Here is a 14027-nt window from a genome sequence, read left to right on the forward strand (position 1 = left end):
CTCCTCTACCCCCGCACTGTGCTCACTCCTCTACTCCCGCACTGTGCTCACTCCTCTACATCCGCACTGTGCTCACTCCTCTACTCCCGCACTTTGCTCACTCCTCTACTCCCGCACTGTGCTCAATCCTCTACTCCCGCACTGTGCTCACTCCTCTACTCCCGCACTCTGCTCACTCCTCTACTCCCGCACTGTGCTCACTCCTCTACTCCCGCACTGTGCTCACTCCTCTATTCCCGCACTTTGCTCACTCCTCTATTCCCGTACTGTGCTCACTCCTCTATTCCCGCACTGTGCTCACTTCTCTACTCCAGCACTGTGCTCACACCTCTACTCCTGCACCGTGCTCACACCACTACTCCCGCACTGTGCTCCCTCCTCTATTCCCGCACTGTGCTCACTCCTCTACTCCCGCACTGTGCTCACTCCTCTCCTCCCGCACTGTGCTCACTCCTCTACTCCCGCACTGTGCTCATTCCTCTACTCCCCCACTGTGCTCACTCCTCTACTCCTCACCTGAGCTCACTCTTCTTCTCCCTCACTGTGCTCACTCCTCTACTTCCGCACTGTGCTCACTCCTCTACTTCCGCACTGTGCGCACTCCTCTACTCCCGCACTCTGCTCACTCCTCTACTCCCGCTCTGTGCTCACTCCTCTACTCCCAAACTGTGCTCACTCCTCTGCTCCCGCACTGTGCTCACTCCTCTACTCCCGCACTGTGCTCACTCCTCTCCTCCCGCACAGTGCTCACTCCTCTACTCCCGCTCTGTGCTCACTCCTCTACTCCCAAACTGTGCTCACTCCTCTACTCCCGCACTGTGCTCCCTCCTCTACTCCCGCACTGTGCTCACACGTCTACCCCCGCACTGTGGTCACTCCTCCACTCCCGCACCGTGCTCACTCCTCTACTTCCGCACCATGCTCACTCCTCTACCCCCGCACTGTGCTCACTCCTCTACTCCCGCACTGTGCTCACTCCTCTACATCCGCACTGTGCTCACTCCTCTACTCCCGCACTGTGCTCACTCCTCTACTCCCGCACTGTGCTCAATCCTCTACTCCCGCACTGTGCTCACTCCTCTACTCCCGCACTCTGCTCACTCCTCTACTCCAGCACTGTGCTCACTCCTCTACTCCCGCACTGTGCTCACTCCTCTATTCCCGCACTTTGCTCACTCCTCTATTCCCGTACTGTGCTCACTCCTCTATTCCCGCACTGTGCTCACTCCTCTACTCCAGCACTGTGCTCACTCCTCTACTCCAGCACTGTGCTCACACCTCTACTCCCGCACTGTGCTCCCTCCTCTATTCCCGCACTGTGCTCACTCCTCTACTCCCGCACTGTGCTCACTCCTCTACTCCCGCACTGTGCTCACTCCTCTACTCCCGCACTGTGCTCATTCCTCTACTCCCCCACTGTGCTCACTCCTCTACTCCTCACCTGAGCTCACTCCTCTACTCCCGCACATTGCTCACTCCTCTACTGCCGCACCATGCTCACTCCTCTACTCCCGCACAGTGCTCACTCCTCTTCTCCCGTACCGTGCTCACTCCTCTACTCCCGCACCGTGCTCACTCCTCTTCTCCCACATTGTGCTCAGCCCTTTGCTCCCGCACTGTGCTCTCTCCTCTACAGCCGCAATATGCTCACTCCTCTACTCCCGCACTGTACTCACTCCTCTACTCCCGCACTCTGATCACTCCTCTATTCCCGCACTCTGCTCACTCCTCTACTCCCGCACTGTGCCCACTCCTGTACTCCCGCACTGTGCTCACTCCTCTACTCCCGCACTGTGCCCACTCCTCTACTCCCGCACTGTGCTCACTCCTCTTCTCCCGCACTGTGCCCACTCCTCTACCCCGCACTGTGTTAACTCCTCTACTCCCGCATTGTGCTCACTCCTCTACTCCCGCACTGTGCTCATCCTCTAATCCCGCACTCTGCTCACTCCTCTACTCCCGCACTGTGCTCACTCCTCTATCCCCGCACTGTGCTCACAACTCTACTCCCGCACCATGCTCACTCCTCTGCTCCCGCACCGTGCTCAAACCTCTACTTCCGCACTGTGCTCACTCCTCTACTCCCGCACTGTGCTAACTCCTCTACTCCCGCACTGTGCTCACTCCTCTACTCCAACACTGTGCTCACTCCTCTACTCCAGCACTGTGCTCACTCCTCTACTCCGCACTGTGCTCACTCCTCTACTCCCGCACTGTGCTCACTCCTCTACTCCCGCACCGTGCTCACTCCTCTACTCCCGCACCGTGCTCACTCCTCTACTCCCGCACAGTGCTCACTCCTCTTCTCCCGTACCGTGCTCACTCCTCTACCCCCGCATAGTGCTCACTCCTCTACTCCCGCACTGTGCTCACACGTCTACCCCCGCACTGTGGTCACTCCTCCACTCCCGCACCGTGCTCACTCCTCTACTTCCGCACCATGCTCACTCCTCTACCCCCGCACTGTGCTCACTCCTCTACTCCCGCACTGTGCTCACTCCTCTACATCCGCACTGTGCTCACTCCTCTACTCCCGCACTGTGCTCACTCCTCTACTCCCGCACTGTGCTCAATCCTCTACTCCCGCACTGTGCTCACTCCTCTACTCCCGCACTCTGCTCACTCCTCTACTCCCGCACTGTGCTCACTCCTCTACTCCCGCACTGTGCTCACTCCTCTATTCCCGCACTTTGCTCACTCCTCTATTCCCGTACTGTGCTCACTCCTCTATTCCCGCACTGTGCTCACTTCTCTACTCCAGCACTGTGCTCACACCTCTACTCCTGCACCGTGCTCACACCACTACTCCCGCACTGTGCTCCCTCCTCTATTCCCGCACTGTGCTCACTCCTCTACTCCCGCACTGTGCTCACTCCTCTCCTCCCGCACTGTGCTCACTCCTCTACTCCCGCACTGTGCTCATTCCTCTACTCCCCCACTGTGCTCACTCCTCTACTCCTCACCTGAGCTCACTCTTCTTCTCCCTCACTGTGCTCACTCCTCTACTTCCGCACTGTGCTCACTCCTCTACTTCCGCACTGTGCGCACTCCTCTACTCCCGCACTCTGCTCACTCCTCTACTCCCGCTCTGTGCTCACTCCTCTACTCCCAAACTGTGCTCACTCCTCTGCTCCCGCACTGTGCTCACTCCTCTACTCCCGCACTGTGCTCACTCCTCTCCTCCCGCACAGTGCTCACTCCTCTACTCCCGCTCTGTGCTCACTCCTCTACTCCCAAACTGTGCTCACTCCTCTACTCCCGCACTGTGCTCCCTCCTCTACTCCCGCACTGTGCTCACACGTCTACCCCCGCACTGTGGTCACTCCTCCACTCCCGCACCGTGCTCACTCCTCTACTTCCGCACCATGCTCACTCCTCTACCCCCGCACTGTGCTCACTCCTCTACTCCCGCACTGTGCTCACTCCTCTACATCCGCACTGTGCTCACTCCTCTACTCCCGCACTGTGCTCACTCCTCTACTCCCGCACTGTGCTCAATCCTCTACTCCCGCACTGTGCTCACTCCTCTACTCCCGCACTCTGCTCACTCCTCTACTCCAGCACTGTGCTCACTCCTCTACTCCCGCACTGTGCTCACTCCTCTATTCCCGCACTTTGCTCACTCCTCTATTCCCGTACTGTGCTCACTCCTCTATTCCCGCACTGTGCTCACTCCTCTACTCCAGCACTGTGCTCACTCCTCTACTCCAGCACTGTGCTCACACCTCTACTCCCGCACTGTGCTCCCTCCTCTATTCCCGCACTGTGCTCACTCCTCTACTCCCGCACTGTGCTCACTCCTCTACTCCCGCACTGTGCTCACTCCTCTACTCCCGCACTGTGCTCATTCCTCTACTCCCCCACTGTGCTCACTCCTCTACTCCTCACCTGAGCTCACTCTTCTTCTCCCTCACTGTGCTCACTCCTCTACTTCCGCACTGTGCTCACTCCTCTACTTCCGCACTGTGCGCACTCCTCTACTCCCGCACTCTGCTCACTCCTCTACTCCCGCTCTGTGCTCACTCCTCTACTCCCAAACTGTGCTCACTCCTCTACTCCCGCACTGTGCTCACTCCTCTACTCCCGCACTGTGCTCACTCCTCTCCTCCCGCACAGTGCTCACTCCTCTACTCCCGCACTGTGCTCACTCCTCTACCCCCGCACTGTGCTCACTCCTCTACCCACGCACTGTGCTCACTCCTCTACTCCCGCACCCTGCTCACTCCTCTACTCCCGCACTCTGCTCACTCCTCTACCCCCGCACTGTGCTCACTCCTCTACTCCCACACCGTGCTCACTCCTCTACTCCCGCACGGTGCTCACTCCTCTACTCCCGCACTGTGCCCAGTCCTCTACTTCCGCACTTTGCTCACTCCTCTACTCCTGCACTGTGCTCACTTCTCTTCTCCCGAACTGTGCTCACTCCTCTACTCCCGCACTGTGCTCACTCCTCTACTCCCGCACCGTGCTCACTCCTCTACTCCCGCACCGTGCTCTCTCCTCTACTCCCGCATCGTGCTCACTCCTCTACTCCCGCACTGTGCTCACTGCTCTGCTCGTGCACTGTTCCCACTCCTCTACTCCCGCACTGTGCTCACTCCTCTACTCCCGCTCTGTGCTCACACCTCTACTCCCCGAATGTGCTCGCTCCTCTATTCCCGCACGGAGCTCACTCCTGTACTCCCGCACCGTGCTCACTCCTGTACTCCCGCACCTTGCTCACTCCTCTATTCCCGCACCGTGTTCACTCCTCTACTCCCGCACCGTGTTCACTCCGCTACTCCCTCACTGTGCTTGCTCCTCTACTCCCGGACTGTGCTCGCTCCTCTACTCCCGCACTGTGCTCAATGCTCTACTCCCGCACTGTGCTCACTCCTCTACTCCTGCACAGTTTTCACTCCTCTACCCCCGCACTGTGCTCACTCCTCTACTCCCGCACCCTGCTCACTCCTCTACTCCCGCACTGTGCTCACTCCTCTACTCCCGCTCTGTGCTCACACCTCTACTCCCCGAATGTGCTCGCACCTCTATTCCCGCACGGAGCTCACTCCTGTACTCCCGCACCGTGCTCACTCCTGTACTCCCGCACCTTGCTCACTCCTCTATTCCCGCACCGTGTTCACTCCTCTACTCCCGCACCGTGTTCACTCCGCTACTCCCTCACTGTGCTTGCTCCTCTACTCCCGGACTGTGCTCGCTCCTCTACTCCCGCACTGTGCTCAATGCTCTACTCCCGCACTGTGCTCACTCCTCTACTCCTGCACAGTTTTCACTCCTCTACTCCCGCACAGTGCTGACTCCTCTACTCCCTCACTGTTCTCATTCCTCTACTCCCGCAACTTGCTCACCCCTCCACTCCCGCACTGTGCCCACTCCTCCACTCCCGCACTGTGCTCACTCCTCTACTCCCGCACTGAGCCCACTCCTCTACTCCTGCACTGTGCTCACTCCTCTGCTTCCGCACTGTGCTCACTCCTCTACTCCCGCACTGTGCTCACTACTCTACACCCGCACTGTGCTCACTCCTCTACTCACGCACTGGTCACTCCTCTACTCCCGCACCGTACTCACTTCTCTACTCCTGCACTGTGCTCACTCCTCTACTCCCGCACCGTGCTCACACCTCTACCCCCGCACAGTGCTCACTGCTCTACTCCCGCACAGTGCTCACTGCTCTACTCCCGCACAGTGCTCACTGCTCTACTCCCGCACCGTGCTCACTCCTGTACTCCCGCACTCTGCTGAATCATCTACTCCCGCATTGTGCTCACTCCTCTACTCACGCATTCTGCTCACTCCTCTACTCGCGCACTGTGCTCACTCCTCTACACCCGCACCGTGCTCACGCCTCTACTCCCGCACAATGCTCACTCCTCTACTCCCGCACAGTGCTCACTCCTCTTCTCCCGTACCGTGCTCACTCCTCTACCCCCGCACAGTGCTCACTCCTCTACTCCCGCACTGTGCTCCCTCCTCTACTCCCGCACTGTGCTCACACGTCTACCCCCGCACTGTGGTCACTCCTCCACTCCCGCACCGTGCTCACTCCTCTACTTCCGCACCATGCTCACTCCTCTACCCCCGCACTGTGCTCACTCCTCTACTCCCGCACTGTGCTCACTCCTCTACATCCGCACTGTGCTCACTCCTCTACTCCCGCACTGTGCTCACTCCTCTACTCCCGCACTGTGCTCAATCCTCTACTCCCGCACTGTGCTCACTCCTCTACTCCCGCACTGTGCTCACTCCTCTATTCCCGCACTTTGCTCACTCCTCTATTCCCGTACTGTGCTCACTCCTCTATTCCCGCACTGTGCTCACTCCTCTACTCCAGCACTGTGCTCACTCCTCTACTCCAGCACTGTGCTCAAACCTCTACTCCCGCACTGTGCTCCCTCCTCTATTCCCGCACTGTGCTCACTCCTCTACTCCCGCACTGTGCTCACTCCTCTACTCCCGCACTGTGCTCACTCCTCTACTCCCGCACTGTGCTCATTCCTCTACTCCCCCACTTTGCTCACTCCTCTACTCCTCACCTGAGCTCACTCTTCTTCTCCCTCACTGTGCTCACTCCTCTACTTCCGCACTGTGCTCACTCCTCTACTTCCGCACTGTGCGCACTCCTCTACTCCCGCACTCTGCTCACTCCTCTACTCCCGCTCTGTGCTCACTCCTCTACTCCCAAACTGTGCTCACTCCTCTACTCCCGCACTGTGCTCACTCCTCTACTCCCGCACTGTGCTCACTCCTCTCCTCCCGCACAGTGCTCACTCCTCTACTCCCGCACTGTGCTCACTCCTCTACCGCCGCACTGTGCTCACTCCTCTACCCCCGCACTGTGCTCACTCCTCTACTCCCGCACCCTGCTCACTCCTCTACTCCCGCACTCTGCTCACTCCTCTACCCCCGCACTGTGCTCACTCCTCTACTCCCACACCGTGCTTACTCCTCTACTCCCGCACTGTGCTCACTCCTCTACTCCCGCACTGTGCTCACTCCTCTACTCCCGCACCGTGCTCACTCCTCTACTCCCGCACCGTGCTCTCTCCTCTACTCCCGCATCGTGCTCACTCCTCTACTCCCGCACTGTGCTCACTGCTCTGCTCGTGCACTGTTCCCACTCCTCTACTCCCGCACTGTGCTCACTCCTCTACTCCCGCTCTGTGCTCACACCTCTACTCCCCGAATGTGCTCGCTCCTCTATTCCCGCACGGAGCTCACTCCTCTACTCCCGCACCGTGCTCACTCCTCGACTCCCGCACTGTGCCCTCTCCTCTTCCCCCGCACCTTGCTCACTCCTCGAATCCCGCACCGTGCTCACTCCTGTACTCCCGCACCGTGCTCACTCCTGTACTCCCGCACCTTGCTCACTCCTCTATTCCCGCACCGTGTTCACTCCTCTACTCCCGCACCGTGTTCACTCCGCTACTCCCGCACTGTGCTCGCTCCTCTACTCCCTCACTGTGCTTGCTCCTCTACTCCCGGACTGTGCTCGCTCCTCTACTCCCGCACTGTGCTCAATGCTCTACTCCCGCACTGTGCTCACTCCTCTACTCCTGCACAGTTTTCACTCCTCTACTCCCGCACAGTGCTGACTCCTCTACTCCCTCACTGTGCTCATTCCTGTACTCCCGCAACTTGCTCACCCCTCCACTCCCGCACTGTGCCCACTCCTCCACTCCTGCACTGTGCTCACTCCTCTGCTTCCGCACTGTGCTCACTCCTCTACTCCCGCACTGTGCTCACTACTCTACACCCGCACTGTGCTCACTCCTCTACTCACGCACTGGTCACTCCTCTACTCCTGCACCGTGCTCACTTCTCTACTCCTGCACTGTGCTCACTCCTCTACTCCCGCACCGTGCTCACACCTCTACCCCCGCACAGTGCTCACTGCTCTACTCCCGCACAGTGCTCACTGCTCTACTCCCGCACAGTGCTCACTGCTCTACTCCCGCACCGTGCTCACTCCTGTACTCCCGCACTCTGCTGAATCATCTACTCCCGCATTGTGCTCACTCCTCTACTCACGCATTCTGCTCACTCCTCTACTCGCGCACTTTGCTCACTCCGCTATCCCCGCACTCTGCTCACTCCTCTACTCCCGCACTGTGCTCACTCCTCTACTCCCGCACTGTGCTCACTCAACTACTCCCGCACTGTGCTCACTCCTCCACTCCCGCACTGTGCTCACTCCTCCACTCCCGCACTGTGCTCACTCCTCTACTCCCGCAATCTGCCCTCTCTTCTACTCCCGCACTGTGCTCACTCCTCTACTCCCTCACTGTGCTCACTCCTCTACTCCTCCACTAAGTTCAATCTTGTACTCCCTCACTGTGCTCACTCCTCTACTCCCGCACTTTCCTCACACCTCTACTCCCGCACCGTGCTCACTCCTCTGCTCCCGCACTGTGCTCACACCTCTACTCCCGCACTGTGCTCATTCCTCTACTCCCTCACTGTGCTCACTCCTCTACTCCTCCACTAAGCTCACTCTTGTACTCCCTCACTGTGCTCACTCCTCTACTCCCACACTGTGCTCACTCCTCTACTCCCGCACTGTGCTCACTCCTCTACTCCCGCACTGTGCTCACTCCTCCACTCCCGCACTGTGTTCACTCCTCTACTCCCGCAATGTGCTCACTCTTCTACTCCCGCACTGTGTTCACTCCTTTACTCCCGCAATGTGCTCACTCCTCTACTCCCGCACTGTGCACACTCCTCTACTCCCACACTGTGCTCACTCCTATACTCCCGCAATGTGCTCACTCGTCAACTCCCGCACTGTGCTGACTCCTCTACTCCCGAACTGTGCTCACTCCTCTACTCCGGCACTGTGTTCACTCCTCTATTCCCGCAACTTGCTCACACCTCTACTCCCGCACCATGCTCACTCCTCTACTTCTGCACCGTGCTCACTCCTGTACTACCGCACCGTGCTCACTCCTCTATTCCCGCACCGAGCTCACTCCTCTACTCCCGCACTGTGCTCACTCCTCTACTCCCGCACTGTGCTCACTCCTCTACCCCCGCACTGTGCCCACTCCTCTACCCCCGCACCTTGCTCACTCCTCTACTCCCGCACTGTGCTCACTCCTCTACTCCCGCACCGTGCTCCCTCCTTTACACCCGCACCGTGCTCTCTCCTCTATTCCCGCACTGTGCTCACTCCTCTACTCCCGCACTGTGCCCACTCCTCTACCCCCGCACCTTGCTCACTCCTCTACTCCCGCACCGTGCTCACTCCTCTAATCCCGCACTGTGCCCACTCATCTACCCCCGCACCGTGCTCACTCCTGTACTCCCGCACCGTGCTCACTCCTCTATTCCCGCAATGTGCTCACTCCTCCACTCTCGCACGTTCTTCACTCCTCTACACCCACACTGTTCTCACTCCTCTTACTCCCGCACCATGCTCACTCCTCTATTCCCGCACCGTGCTCACTCCTCTATTCCCGCACCGTGCTCACTCCTCTACTCCCGCACCGTGCTCACTCCGCTACTCCCGCACTGTGCTCGCTCCTCTACTCCCTCACTGTGCTTGCTCCTCTACTCCCGGACTTTGCTCGCTCCTCTACTCCCGCACTATGCTCAATCCTCTACTCCCGCACTGTGCTGACTCCTCTACACCTGCACAGTTTTCACTCCTCTACTCCCGCACAGTGCTGACTCCTCTACTCCCTCACTGTGCCCACTCCTCTACTCCCGCAACTTGCTCACTCCTCCACTCCCGCACTGTGCCCACTCCTCCACTCCCGCACTGTGCTCACTCCTCTACTCCCGCAATGTGCCCACTCCTCTACTCCTGCACTGTGCTCATTCCTCTGCTTCCGCACTGTGCTCACTCCTCTACTCCCGCACTGTGCTCACTCCTCTACTCCCGCACCGTGCTCACTCCTCTACTCCTGCACTGTGCTCACTCCTCTACTCCTGCACTGTGCTCACTCCTCTACTTCCGCACTGTGCTCACTCCTCTACTCCCGCACTGTGCTCACTCCTCTACTCCCGCACTGTGCTCACTCTCTATTCCCGCTCCGAGCTCCCTCCTCTACTCCCGCACTGTGCTCACTCCTCTACTCCTGCACTGTGCTCACTCCTCTACTCCCGCACTGTGCTCACTCCTCTACTCCCGCACTGTGTTCACTCCTCTACCCCGGCAATGTGCCCACTCCTCTACCCCCGCACCTTGCTCACTCCTCTACTCCCGCACTGTGCTCACTCCTCTACTCCCGCACTGTGCCCACTCCTCTATTCCCGCACTGTGCTTACTCCTCCACTCCCGCACTGTGCTCACTCGTCTACTCCCGCACTGAGCTCACTCCTCTATTCCCGCACTCTGCTCACTCCTCTACTCCCGCAGTGTGCACACCCCTCTAGTCGCGCACTGTGCCCACTCCTCTACTCCCGCACTGTGCTCACTCCACTACTCCCGCACTGTGCTCACTCCTCTACTCCCGCACCGTGCTCACTCCTCTTCTCCCGCACTGTGCTCACTCCTCTACTCCCGCACATTGCTCACTCCTCTACTGCCGCACCATGCTCACTCCTCCAGTCCCGCACAGTGCTCACTCCACTACTCCCGCACTTTGCGCACTCCTCAACTCACGCACTTTTCTCACTCCTCTACTCCCGCACTGTGCTCAATCCTCTACTCCCGCACTGAGCCCACTCCTCTACTCCTGCACTGTGCTCACTCCTCTGCTTCCGCACTGTGCTCACTCCTCTACTCCCGCACTGTGCTCACTACTCTACACCCGCACTGTGCTCACTCCTCTACTCACGCACTGGTCACTCCTCTACTCCCGCACCGTGCTCACTTCTCTGCTCCTGCACTGTGCTCACTCCTCTACTCCCGCACCGTGCTCACTCCTCTACCCCCGCACAGTGCTCACTGCTCTACTCCCGCACAGTGCTCACTGCTCTACTCCCGCACCGTGCTCACTCCTGTACTCCCGCAATCTGCTGAATCATCTACTCCCGCATTGTGCTCACTCCTCTACTCACGCATTCTGCTCACTCCTCTACTCGCGCACTTTGCTCACTCCGCTATCCCCGCACTCTGCTCACTCCTCTACTCCCGCACTGTGCTCACTCCTCTACTCCCGCACTGTGCTCACTCAACTACTCCCGCACTGTGCTCACTCCTCCACTCCCGCACTGTGCTCACTCCTCTACTCCCGCACTGTGCTCACTCCTCTACTCCCGCAATCTGCTCACTCCTCGACTCCCGCACTGTGCTCACTCCTCTACTCCCTCACTGTGCTCACTCCTCTACTCCTCCACTAAGCTCAATCTTGTACTCCCTCACTGTGCTCACTCCTATACTCCCGCACTTTCCTCACACCTCTACTCCCGCACCGTGCTCACTCCTCTGCTCCCGCACTGTGCTCACACCTCTACTCCCGCACTGTGCTCACTCCTCTACTCCCACACTGTGCTCACTCCTCTACTCCCGCACTGTGCTCACTCCTCTACTCCCGCACTGTGATCACTCCTCCACTCCCGCACTGTGTTCACTCCTCTACTCCCGCAATGTGCTCACTCTTCTACTCCCGCACTGTGTTCACTCCTTTACTCCCGCAATGTGCTCACTCCTCTACTCCCGCACTGTGCACACTCCTCTACTCCCGCACTGTGCTCACTCCTATACTCCCGCAATGTGCTCACTCGTCTACTCCAGCACTGTGCTGACTCCTCTACTCCCGAACTGTGCTCACTCCTCTACTCCCGCACTGTGTTCACTCCTCGATTCCCGCAACTTGCTCACACCTCTACTCCCGCACCATGCTCACTCCTCTACTTCTGCACCGTGCTCACTCCTGTACTACCGCACCGTGCTCACTCCTCTATTCCCGCACCGAGCTCACTCCTCTACTCCCGCACTGTGCTCACTCCTCTACTCCCGCACTGTGCTCACTCCTCTACCCCCGCACTGTGCCCACTCCTCTACCCCCGCACCTTGCTCACTCCTCTACTCCCGCACTGTGCTCACTCCTCTACTCCCGCACCGTGCTCACTCCTTTACACCCGCACCGTGCTCTCTCCTCTATTCCCGCACTGTGCTCACTCCTCTACTCCCGCACTGTGCCCACTCCTATACCCCCGCACCTTGCTCACTCCTCTACTCCCGCACCGTGCTCACTCCTCTACTCCCGCACTGTGCCCACTCATCTACCCCCGCACCGTGCTCACTCTTGTACTCCCGCACCGTGCTCACTCCTCTATTCCCGCAATGTGCTCACTCCTCCACTCTCGCACGTTCTTCACTCCTCTACACCCACACTGTTCTCACTCCTCTGCTCCCGCACCATGCTCACTCCTCTATTCCCGCACCGTGCTCACTCCTCTACTCCCGCACCGTGCTCACTCCGCTACTCCCGCACTGTGCTCGCTCCTCTACTCCCTCACTGTGCTTGCTCCTCTACTCCCGGACTTTGCTCGCTCCTCTACTCCCGCACTATGCTCAATCCTCTACTCCCTCACTGTGCCCACTCCTCTACTCCCGCAACTTGCTCTCTCCTCCACTCCCGCTCTGTGCCCACTCCTCCACTCCCGCACTGTGCTCACTCCTCTACTCCCGCAATGTGCCCACTCCTCTACTCCTGCACTGTGCTCATTCCTCTGCTTCCGCACTGTGCTCACTCCTCTACTCCCGCACTGTGCTCACTACTCTACTCCCGCACTGTGCTCACTCCTCTACTCACGCACTGCTCACTCCTCTACTCCCGCACCGTGCTCACTCCTCTACTCCTGCACTGTGCTCACTCCTCTACTCCTGCACTGTGCTCACTCCTCTACTTCCGCACTGTGCTCACTCCTCTACTCCCGCACTGTGCTCACTCCTCTACTCCCGCACTGTGCTCACTCTCTATTCCCGCTCCGAGCTCCCGCACTGTGCTCACTCCTCTACTCCCGCAATGTGCCCACTCCTCTACTCCTGCACTGTGCTCATTCCTCTGCTTCCGCACTGTGCTCACTCCTCTACTCCCGCACCGTGCTCACTCCTCTACTCCTGCACTGTGCTCACTCCTCTACTCCCGCACTGTGCTCACTCCTCTACTCCTGCACTGTGCTCACTCATCTACTCCCGCACTGTGCTCACTCCTCTGCTCCCGCACTGTGCTCACTCCTCTACCCCGGCAATGTGCCCACTCCTCTACCCCCACACCTTGCTCACTCCTCTACTCCCGCACTGTGCTCACTCCTCTACTCCCGCACTGTGCCCACTCCTCTATTCCCGCACTGTGCTTACTCCTCCACTCCCGCACTGTGCTCACTCGTCTACTCCTGCACTGAGCTCACTCCTCTATTCCCGCACTCTGCTCACTCCTCTACTCCCGCACTGTGCTCACTCCTCTACTCCCGCACTGTGCCCACTCCTCTATTCCCGCACTGTGCTTACTCCTCCACTCCCGCACTGTGCTCACTCGTCTACTCCCGCACTGAGCTCACTCCTCTATTCCCGCACTCTGCCCACTCCTCTATTCCCGCACTGTGCTTACTCCTCCACTCCCGCACTGTGCTCACTCGTCTACTCCCGCACTGAGCTCACTCCTCTATTCCCGCACTCTGCTCACTCCTCTACTCCCGCACTGTGCCCACCCCTCTAGTCGCGCACTGTGCCCACTCCTCTACTCCCGCACTGTGCTCACTCCACTACTCCCGCACTGTGCTCACTCCTCTACTCCCGCACCGTGCTCACTCCTCTTCTCCCGCACTGTGCTCACTCCTCTACTCCCGCTCATTGCTCACTCCTCTACTGCCGCACCATGCTCACTCCTCTACTCCCGCACAGTGCTCACTCCACTACTCCCGCACTTTGCGCACTCCTCTACTCACGCACTTTTCTCACTCCTCTACTCCCGCACTGTGCTCAATCCTCTACTCCCGCACTGTGCCCACTCCTCTACTCCCGCAACTTGCTCACTCCTCTACTCCCGCAATGTGCCCACTCCTCTACTCCTGCACTGTGCTCATTCCTCTGCTTCCGCACTGTGCTCACTCCTCTACTCCCGCACTGTGCTCAC

This window comes from Somniosus microcephalus, chromosome 2, assembly GCF_052327205.1.
Source record: "Somniosus microcephalus isolate GS21.2 chromosome 2, FLI_Smic_1.0, whole genome shotgun sequence".
NCBI lineage: Eukaryota > Metazoa > Chordata > Chondrichthyes > Squaliformes > Somniosidae > Somniosus > Somniosus microcephalus.